The sequence below is a fragment of the Arachis stenosperma genome, chromosome 1 (genome assembly GCF_014773155.1).
Source record: "Arachis stenosperma cultivar V10309 chromosome 1, arast.V10309.gnm1.PFL2, whole genome shotgun sequence".
Classification (NCBI taxonomy): domain Eukaryota; kingdom Viridiplantae; phylum Streptophyta; class Magnoliopsida; order Fabales; family Fabaceae; genus Arachis; species Arachis stenosperma.
In genome coordinates, this window is record NC_080377.1 from 122,913,533 (window position 1) to 122,924,656 (window position 11,124).

The 11,124-nt window shown below is 36.4% G+C and overlaps 1 pseudogene; it reads left to right on the forward strand.

Annotated features, from left to right (window-relative positions):
• Positions 1 to 8,036: 8,036 nt before the first annotated feature.
• LOC130933426 (inositol transporter 4-like) lies at positions 8,037 to 9,945 on the forward strand (annotated as a pseudogene).
• Positions 9,946 to 11,124: the final 1,179 nt, after the last annotated feature.

Sequence of the window (11,124 nt, forward strand, 5' to 3'; positions counted from 1 at the left end):
GTTGAGAAAGTTCAGAAGTAACCCTAGGTCCTGTAAACCGATGGATGATGTATGGCTTGATTAGATATTTGTATTAGTCAGTTAATTAGTGGCTAAAAATCAGAGTAGCACAGCGAAAGCTTATGGAATGCAATAGCACATGATAGTCATGAGTAGAGGTCATGGGAAGTTGACTAAACGTATCTTAGGCTTGAATACTTGAAGAGTTAGTGGGGTAATGTAAGTAAAGGTTTTCTAACGACCAAGTTTGATTGTGACAAGTAAGATTAGAATGTGTTGGGATAAGCTGTGAACATGAGGGTAGGTAAATAAATTAGAATCGGGTGATAACTAAATGCAAATGTTGTATCGGAAAGATAGGGATTGTGATATTTAATCATGAAGACTTTGGGCTTAGATTGAAATAGGAACTGATTTATTTGAAAGATAGATTTGGAGAGCATTGAATTGAAATGCGAATGTTGTATTGAGGTTGAATTAAGGAAATCTAAGAGTGAGAAGGATGAGTACGTCATAGACTTGAATTCGATTAAGATATGACATTATGAATATGATTAAAGAATGTAAATAGAGTATTGAGCTCCCATGGAGGAATGCAGAAGTGAATCATGAGAGGTAGATTTAAGCTAAGGGAACATTTAAGGATAATGATGGGAAAGCCAAATTTTGAGGACAAAATTTCTTATTTGGTGGGGAGAATGAAAGAACTGTGGCTAATTAACCACCTAATTAGTTTATTAATATTGCCCAAATTAGGTTCCGAATAATTAGAGTGAGAATTGAAGGATTTAAATATGATTTTTGGACTTAGTAGGTCTTTCTAAGTCAGAAAATATGTTTTCTGCGAAAAATTGTGAAAAACCGCGAACCAGCAGTTGAACCGGTTCAAGTCTGCCTGGTGCTGCGTGAGAAAAAGTGAAAATAGCCAAAAATCTTAGAAAAATATTATAAGTAAAAAACCGGGCGTTAATTTTTAAGGTTTGGCCCGAAGTTGGGTCAAACGGGCTAAAAACACTAACGGGTTGGATCGGGCCCAATTTGGGCCCAAGCCCAATATATATGAGCCATTAATGAACCCTTCAGCCCATTAAACACACACACACAGAGCAGAACAGAGATTAAAGAAGAGAGGAGGGTTTCCATTAAAACACTATTCACTCTTCTCTTCAATCCGTGATATCTCGAGCTACGGTGCTCCGATTCGCATGCCGTCAGCGGCTACGGGAAGCTCTCGCCGAGCCCGTCACTTCTATCTAAGCTTTGTGGTAAGTATTTCGAAATTCTCCTTCCCTTATGATGCCCTAAGATTTCGAGTTTGATGGGTGATGATCTTGAGAAAACCTTGTATTTTGGTTGTTTAGGTGCTACTCCTTAGTGAGAAAATGTTGGGTTCTAGCCCAAATTTTAGTGGATGAGGTAAGATTCTCAAGAACACTAGTGAAAATAATTAATTGTGAGTATTAGGTTTTGATTTATGTGAAATATGTGATGTTAGCTTGAATATTGGAGCTTATTGGTGCTCGTTGGAGTTACATTGGAAGTTTGGATTGTGGTTGAAGGCTTGCTTGTGCTTAATTTTGGGTTTTGGCATATTGGGAATCGGCCAAGGTATGGTTTTGGTTTTCTCTATGTAGTATATAATATTCATGGATACTTAGGCTAGTGACTTATAGATAGGTTTGATTTGATGTGGTTGTTGATGTTGGTTGGATAAATGAGGTTTGATGAATTAATATTGGTAATGTTGTTGATTAATGATGTTGAGATATGATGTATTATGATTTTGGATGAACGAATATTATTGAGTATTAACATAGAGCATGAATGAGTTTGATGATGGAGATTGATAGTGATATAATGAGAATGGGTGTATGTGATGGTAGGAAAATTGTTTGTGATGTATAGGTTTGTTAATGAGATTGAAAATGATGAAGTGTGGTGGAAAATTTGATATGAATGGTAAATTGTGACCCAAGAGGGTAGATTGTGTTGTAAATGAGAGTTTGGTATTATTTTGGTTGGATGTGGTATGAGGATTTGGAAAATTTGGTAATTTGTTACTTTTGGTAAAAGTTGATTTTTGGTGAACCTTGTCTGATCATAACTTTTTGCCTCAATTTTCAAAATTGATTGGAATTAGTTTGAAATTAAAGCTTATTGAAAACCCTTCAATTTGATATAAAGTTAGTAAGATTTGGGTTTTTGTGGAGGAAGTTATGATCATTCAAAGATTGGTGTTAAAATAAAAAATTCTCTAAAGTTGCAAAATTTTGTGATTTCTGGTATGTGCGCGCACGTACAACCCTTCGAGAATTTTAACATGTGCGCACGTACAGACCTGTGCGTACGCACACGCAGGTGAAGTCTCACTGTTTGCAGCGCTAGCACAGCTTGTGCGCGCACATACCAATGAGGATTTACAACCTGTGCACACGCAAACGTTGGGAAGGTCAGTCTGTTGAGGGCGCTAGCACAGGTTGTGCAAGCGAACAACTTTGTGAATTTTGGCACCTGTGCATACGCACACCTCTATGCGTACACACACATTTTAAAACTTCTCCTGGGCGTGCGCGCGCACACCCCTGTGCGTACGGACACGCCCTGTTTCTCAAATTTAAATTTTGTTTTCAACTATTTCACCTTCCCCACAAGATTGTAAGCTTCTATAACACCATTTTAAGACTTTTGGGCTTAATTTTGGATATTAAAGTACCCTGTTTATCTATGTTAAGACTTATACTTATATATGCTTTATCGTTTTAGTATGCCTTAAGATGAGATCTTGTGATGGATATGAAGTCTAGGATTGCCTTTGGCGTCCCGGGGTCTTATATCTTACATCACTGGGCACTGTTACCATACTGAGAATCTCCGGTTCTCATACTATATTCTGTTATTGTTTTTCAGATGCATGTCGCAACCCACGTCGGTGAGTTGCTCTGATGGTGACAGAAGCGGAGGACCTTGGATACTTTTTGGAGTCCTTTTGATTTATTCTGTTTACATATATATATATATATATATATATATATATATATATATATATATATATATATATATATATCTCACTTTTGTATTTTGCTTTTGCCTAGAGGCTTGTATTGAGAGAGAAAAACTTGTATAAGCTGTTTTAACTATCAGGTTTCTGTTAGTCTGTATACATGACTAGCCGGCTTAAACTCTGCCAGCCGTGGCTAGATTATTATGATATTATACTCCTTATCTTTTGTTATATCATATCTGTTTCTTGTGCTTTAAGTTAGTAGCTTTGTTAGTATGTTTTGCACTTTTCAAATCCTGTTTTTGATCTATATCCTTCATCGGGCTTCTAGATTATATCAATTCTTTCTATATAATATATGTATGAACTTAGAACTATCGTAACCTTTGATCAACCTTTACTTTACGACGCGAGGTAAAGCTTAGGCTAATTAGGGTGTTACAGCATACATCTATATATGGGACTGTTGTGGTGACTTTTGGTATACATTTATACATATTTTTGTTTGTTATATATATACATAAAAATGAGGACCTAGAAAATATTGAGATGTAACAAATGAAGGTAAAAGATAAAATTGTAAGGGAGATATATTTAATATGATGCAAATTGGAATAGCATTTTACCCTTCTCTTTTTTTTCCATATTCTCTCCTTAACATGGTTACTCGGAGCATAACCTCTTTAGAACACATCATCATATCCGACAATTTTTTAGGTACATATATTATTACCTTCTAACAATTTTTTTATTAAAAACTAATAATTTATCTTAAAGAATAGGGTTAAGTATGATTTTGGTCCCTAACGTAGGGGACAAAAATCAATTTCGTCCCTGACCTTTCTTTCGCAACAAAATGGTCCCAAAGGTTCCAGTTTTTTTTGTTCCTAGGACGATTTTACCCTTGTGGTCGTTAGCTTCCATTACGACCGTTTTAACAGAGAATTATAATATTAATTAATATAAATAATAATAAAGCAATAAAAAAATAATAAATATGTAAATAATGAAAGTGAACAAAGGTGAAGTGCCCGGGCTATTCAACGACAGCGTCTTATGCTAAAGGTCGACGGAGAGTAGCAACGCTAGGGTTCGGTAGATTTTGGGGTTGCATATACTATGAGGTAAGATTGTGGCTCTGAGAATTTGGGGTTTGTTGATATGTCTCTGTGGCTTCTATCAGGTTCAGGATGGTTGTCATTTCTTCAGATGGGCAGATCCAAAACCTGGAGGTACTCAGTAGGAGGTTGAAATTGCAAGAACTAGGAGGAAGATAACGAAATCAAAGACCAGATTGAAGGAGATGGAAATGAAGCTTTGGGTTGTTGCTACTCTATGTATTGTTGGCTGGGTGGGGTTTTTGTTCTTATTGCTGCAGAATTAATATAACTTAAAGCACCCAAATGGAATGCATCTAAGTTATAGATGATTCGGTAGGGAATGTTATGAGATTTGTTGTGATGTAGGGGTAGAGTTTGAGGGTATTTTGTGATGTTACAATGGTTTAGGGGTGTAGCATGTTTGAATCTATTTGAATTAATGAAGGAAAGTGCTGTTTAATGTTGTCCAAAATGTGACCTTGGTTAATGGTGAATTGTGTTAATTTGTAATCTAAATGTAGTTCCTGAGTAAAGCACAAAAGCATTGAATATAGTACCTAAAAATTCAGTAATTAACTAATGGCATATTTCATTTGATGAGAAGTTCAAACAAACACAAATTAACTGTTTGCCTCCACAGGCTTAATACCAAAATACAGTGGATGTCCTGGCAGTGTAACAAAGCACAGAGAAGCAACCCTCAACAAAAGTATCCTAAGACACTTAATACCAAAATACAGTAATGAAACCATTGTAACTAAAGTAATGTTCTGAAACTAAATAGACAATACCAAAATACAAACATTATTTGCAAAGTACTAAGACATAATTAACAAAAGAGTTGACACGCAAATCCAAAAGATTCCCCCACTGAGATGGAGGTAATTTGGCCATCAACTTCAGCTTCTGCAGAGGGACATGAGGTGCACTGCTTTGAATGACAGAAAAATGTCTGACTCAAAGCCTTTTGTTTTGTCCTAGCTGCCATTGCCTTTGTAACGGTCAGGTTCCATTTTTTATGTGCCCTTGTTACCAGCTCCTTCACCTTGATCCTTGGGTTGGATTCAACTTTCTTCTTAAACTGGGTACCCAACCACTTGCTGTGCATAATTCTAACCCGGTGTGTCTGCATGTAGGTATGTTGGAGATTCATGCTTCTTAGTTGCCAAGTGGATTCCTCACCGACCCTATGTGCATATAACCAAAAGGGGCAGCCTTTTTGACAAACAGCCCGGACCCTCACCAAGTCACACTTCTTGAATTTAATGTTCCTAGCTGTCTAGACTGCATAGGCCGCTACTATGTCCTTAAACTCTTGCCGAGATTCATACAATGTGCCCACCTTTCATTGGTACTTTTCCATGTCCTTTTGAGATTTATGCATTGGAAACCTCTGCCCCTCACCCTCAGCAGCCTCCTCTGCATCATCAGCCTCCGACTCTTGTCCTCCAATGATATGGTCCTGCTCCAATTCATCACTGTCGACTGCTTTCACATCATCCAAATCACTTGTCACAACCCTTTTGCCCTCCTCCGCATTAGAGTCCTTCGACACAAAATTATCTTCACCAAATCCACTTTTATAGACATAAACCTCCTCACTATCAGTGAAGTGGATGTCTTCGACACTATTTTTCTCTTCATTAGATGGCAAGTATGTTGGGTCATCAGTGTCTTCGGCACTAATATCATGGTCACTATCCCCCTCTTGTCCCTCTTGGCCTAATTCCATTCCACCATCCTTATTCTAGCATTTGGCTTCAACCACAACCCCAACTCCATCAGTCTTTTGTTCGTTACCTTCAAACACCACAACCTCTAGACCACCACCTATAGGTTCCTCACTATGAACGCCTCCAGTTTCGCCCCCCACATCCAGATAACCGACTTCTGGAAACCCCTCGGCATCCCCAACCTCATGCACCACAAATAGATCAACAAAGCTTTTTTTCCCTGCTATGGTACACATTTTAATTGCCTCTATGTCACCTTTCAACAGCTTCAAGTGACTCTCATAATCATCCGTAGTTGGGTCTTTGTACCATAACGCGGCGATGGCAGACTTCAAGTATCCAAGCTGCACCAGCTACTCGTATGCCTCAGACACATTCCACCGATCGCTGTCAATGTCTTCCATGACTGTAGCTTGACCCTTCAAGTAGTTGAGCACACCGTTCTCATATCCGAATGCACTCCATGGTGCACCCTAATGTTAAACAGAGCCATCTCCTTCCCGAGTAACCCTATTAATCAAGATAGGGCTTTAGTAAACCAACTAATAACAACAACAAAAATAATCAGTGCAAACCCTAGCCTTACACACAGGTTCGCACGACCTAGCTTAAACCCTACACACCCATTACGTCCATCAACAAAGGAGAAATTGCATTAAAAAAATGCTTACCTCGCCAAGGGCTATCTGTAAGAACGAAACCAAGTCAATAATGCAGGAAGTTTTCTGGCACCCTCGCTCGAGCTACCAACACCGGACAGTCCTCGCAAGAAGGCCTTCGAAGGGTTTCACACACACACGTTACACTCTACAATCCTTTTCTCAAACAATGGCTAGCTTGGGGAAGGTGAAATGATTTTGCGAGAATGCTATGAAGGAATAGCAACCAACAGGGGCACTTTTGTCTTAAAAATATTTTTTTTGACGCAAGGGACGATTTTAAAACAAACTAGAACCTTTGAAACTATTTTGTTGCGAAAAAAAGGTCAGGGATAAAATTGATTTTTGGCCCCTACGTTAGGGACCAAAATCATACTTAACCCTAAAAAATATTAGAGAGTAAATTAAAATTTAGTACAAACTATTTTTTTTAACACCTCAACAAATAAATATTTACCCCGAAACATGTTTCGAATTGATTAATTAACTTTTGTTGTTGGTTAGAGAAAGGAGAATACATTTTGAATATAATAAAATGTTGAAAATTTTCAAAATATTAAAGTGATATTGGTCTCCTTAAAAGTGTATCACCAGCACAATTTTATTTGTCTTTCCGAATAAAGTAATAATAAAATTAAATAACTTGAAAGGTCTGACTTTTATATATTGGTTAAAATAAAAAAATAAGCAGCTATTTTATTCTTATTTTTTATTTTATTTTATTATTTTGTTAGAGAACTTAGCTTTACTTAGATTATAAATAGATAAGATACATGAAAAAATAGATCAATTTTAACAAAAAAAAAAAAAACAAAACAAAACAAGAATTGGATAGGATTAAGAAAACTAATATACGGTTAAGACAGGATTGAATATAATAAAGGCAAATTTTTGTGTCTTGTTGTTTGTTAAAGATATGAATATATTAGCTGCCATTAATGTGAAAGATTTATATATAAAGGAGAAAAAATACAGAGTTTGAACCAATATACAAGACAATAACTTCGAACTTCCGAGACAAAAGGAAGTATAATACCACACAACTGATCTGAGAAACTTTTTGTGAAAGTTTAACATTAGAGACTATGATTTCCGTAGTAACATTTATTTTCTCTCAGCTTTTTCTATAGTACAAGTACGTAACATATTCTATCTGTTTAATTTATCTCTATTCTTTTTTAGATTGTACTTTTTTATATATAAATAAATAATAATGATATGATATGATATATTCCTAATTGTTTTTGTGTTGCTGATCATAACTCTACATGGTTAATTAAGAACAATAATAATTATCTTTTTGATAAGGTGTTAAAATCGGAATAAGAAAGAATAGATATTATTGATTAATTATCGTTGAGATGAAATTTTACTTTATAATTGAAAGTCTGCATGATGTTATGAAATGCATGAGATTAATTGCATGCATAAATAAACAATGATTGATCGAATGATAATATTTTCAGCGTGGAGTACAAGTGATAGAGGTAAGCTAGAAATCATCAATAGGGTTGACATTAAATTAATAAGGTGATTAGTAATAATGGAAGGAGGGCCGGAGGCAGCGAGTAAGCAAGAGTTCATGGAATTCTGGAAAAGAGCAACCAGTTCGCCTTACATCATGCGCCTTGCTCTATCGGCCGGAATTGGAGGTCTCCTCTTTGGCTACGATACCGGTGTTATCTCAGGAGCCTTGCTTTACATTCGCGAGGACTTTGTAGAAGTTGATAAGAAATTATGGTTGCAGGAAGTCATTGTAAGTATGGCTGTAGCGGGAGCCATCATTGGTGCTGCACTTGGTGGATGGATGAACGACATGCTCGGTCGTAAGACCTCTATCTTAGGGGCTGATATTGTTTTCTTTCTTGGCGCAATAGTCATGGCTATTGCCCCTGCTCCTTGGGTCCTCGTCGTTGGAAGAATTTTGGTTGGTTTTGGAGTTGGCATAGCTTCCATGACTTCCCCTCTCTATATCTCAGAAGCCTCTCCAGCTGCCATTAGAGGAGCTCTCGTTTGTATCAATGGTCTCCTCATCACCTTTGGCCAGTTCCTCTCCTACCTTATCAACCTTGCATTCACCAAGGTATATATATATCTACTCGGATAATAACTAAAAAAGATTAGATAACTTAACATATTTGACTAAACTATTTAACATAATATACAGACTCCTGGAACGTGGCGTTGGATGCTTGGGGTGGCTGGACTTCCGGCGGTTGTTCAATTCGTTTTAATGCTGACCCTTCCTGAGTCACCGAGGTGGTTGTACAACCAGGGAAAAGAAAATGAGTCAAGGAAAATCTTGGAAAAGATTTACAGAGCAGACGAGATTGAAGGGGAGCTAAAAGCAATGAGAGAAGCTGTAGAACAAGAGAAGCAAGAGGAAGGGTTGATCGGTCAAACTCTTGGAGAAAAAATAAAGGCTGCTTTCAGCAATGTTGCTGTTCGAAGAGGATTGTATGCAGGCGTAACTGCTCAAGTCACTCAACAATTCGTTGGCATCAACACCGTCATGTATTACAGCCCAACCATTGTTCAGTTTGCCGGCATTGCATCAAAATCTACCGCACTTGCACTCTCCCTCGTCACATCTGGTCTCAACGCTGTTGGATCTATCCTCAGCATGCTTTGCATCGATAAATATGGAAGGAGAAAGCTCATGCTTCTATCCCTTATTGCAATAATCATTTGCCTCCTCACTCTCACCGGAGTTTTCTATCAGGCAGCTACCACCGCTCCTCCAATTGACAACGTTGACACCCTAAGCTTTGGTGCTAACGCTACATGCCAGGCTTATCTTGATGCCCCTAATGTCTCTTCATGGAATTGCATGAAATGTTTGAAAGCTGAATGTGCGTTCTGTGCCAGCACCGGGGGCAATGTAAGTTCATCACTTTTATCTCTTTCAACTTATATATATCTATGTATTAGTCTAATCTAATCTAACATAATCAATGAACATGATGCAGCATCTTCCGGGAGCATGCCTGGCAGAAACAAAGGAAGTCAGAGTGGTGTGCGGTGAGCAAAAGCGCGTGTGGTTTTCTGATGGATGCCCAAGCAAAATTGGAGTGCTTGCAGTTATAGTGTTGGGACTATATATCCTAGCCTACTCTCCTGGAATGGGATCAGTGCCTTGGGTTTTGAACTCAGAGATTTACCCATTGAGATTCAGGGGAATTTGTGGAGGCATAGCAGCAGTTTCAAACTAGTGTGCTAATCTCATAGTGAGTTTGACATTCTTGTCCCTCATCCATGCACTTGGGGCTGCAGGAACATTCCTCCTCTTTGCTGGGTTTTCCACAATTGGGCTCATTGCCATCTATCTATTGGTACCAGAGACCAAAGGGCTTCAGTTTGAAGAGGTTGAGAAGTTGCTTCAGAAAGGTTTCAACCCTTGTGATTGCACCAATCCAAAGACAGACGAAGAGAAAGCAAGTACTAGTAAATAAATAATATGATATGATGAAGCTGCAGTTAGTTATCTTTTCATATAGATCGAGAATTGAACGATTCTCTCTTCGAGGAATAGAAATTAAAGGAGGAGATAAATATAATTGCTATTTTAGTGCGTGCGTTCTCTTCTTCAAAATTTATGCTGACAGAGCGATAAAGAATTTCTCCATGTATGTCAAATTTGTATCCAACACATTAAATTAGAAAAGAGGCACGTTGTATGAATACTTTTATGAAAAAGTCCAAGGAGCCAGCAGTTTTATTAAAATCTGGCCAACAACGAAAAAGTGAGTAATTCTACATTATTAGATGTAATTTTACACCATTAAAAACCATTAATAATAGCTAATTAATGACTACAAATCACAAAAACTTGTTAGTCTCCTAACACTCCTCTACTTTTATTTTTGTTTTCTTTGCACATTTGGTTTTTTCATAATTACAAAAAAATCACAAAACATCGTCTTTATATAATTAATTTTTTTTACAATAAGTTAGTGACAAATTATACTGACACCATAACAATATAAAATATTAAAATTATCAAATATTTTTGTATTTCACACAAAAATATATAAAGAATTTAACTTTTTATTTTTTATTTATTTTTACTATTAGATTAAAACATGATCATATAAAAAGAGAATACAATTTCTTTAACAAAAAGCAGTTCTCAATATATACATTAAGTAACATATACGTTATTTAGTAAATTGGTGGTACTAAGTATTAAAAGTCAACACTTAAAAGAAAAAACAAGAAGTGTATGTCAGTCACCTAAAATTTTTTTCTTACTCAAAAAGTTTAACACCTTATTTTGTTGTTCGTCAGTTTAATTAACTGATATTAACTTAACATTATATTAAACTAAACATCATTATTTGCGGCCACTATAAATAAAAGCCTAGGTCATTATTTATTTGGATTCTGAACAGATAAAAAATATTTCCTCTAAGCTTATATTATGCTTGAAACCTTTACTAATTTTTGCCCTTAAATTGAAAAATCAACAGTATCGAGTCATTTTATTTAGAGTAAATTGACAATTAGATTTTCGATAATTTTAATTTTGGATTAATTAATTTTTAAAGAAAAAAAAGTACCAATTAGCTAGATTCTACATGATAGTAAATAATAGATATGTATATCGTTCTATATCAGTAGATAGTGCAAAA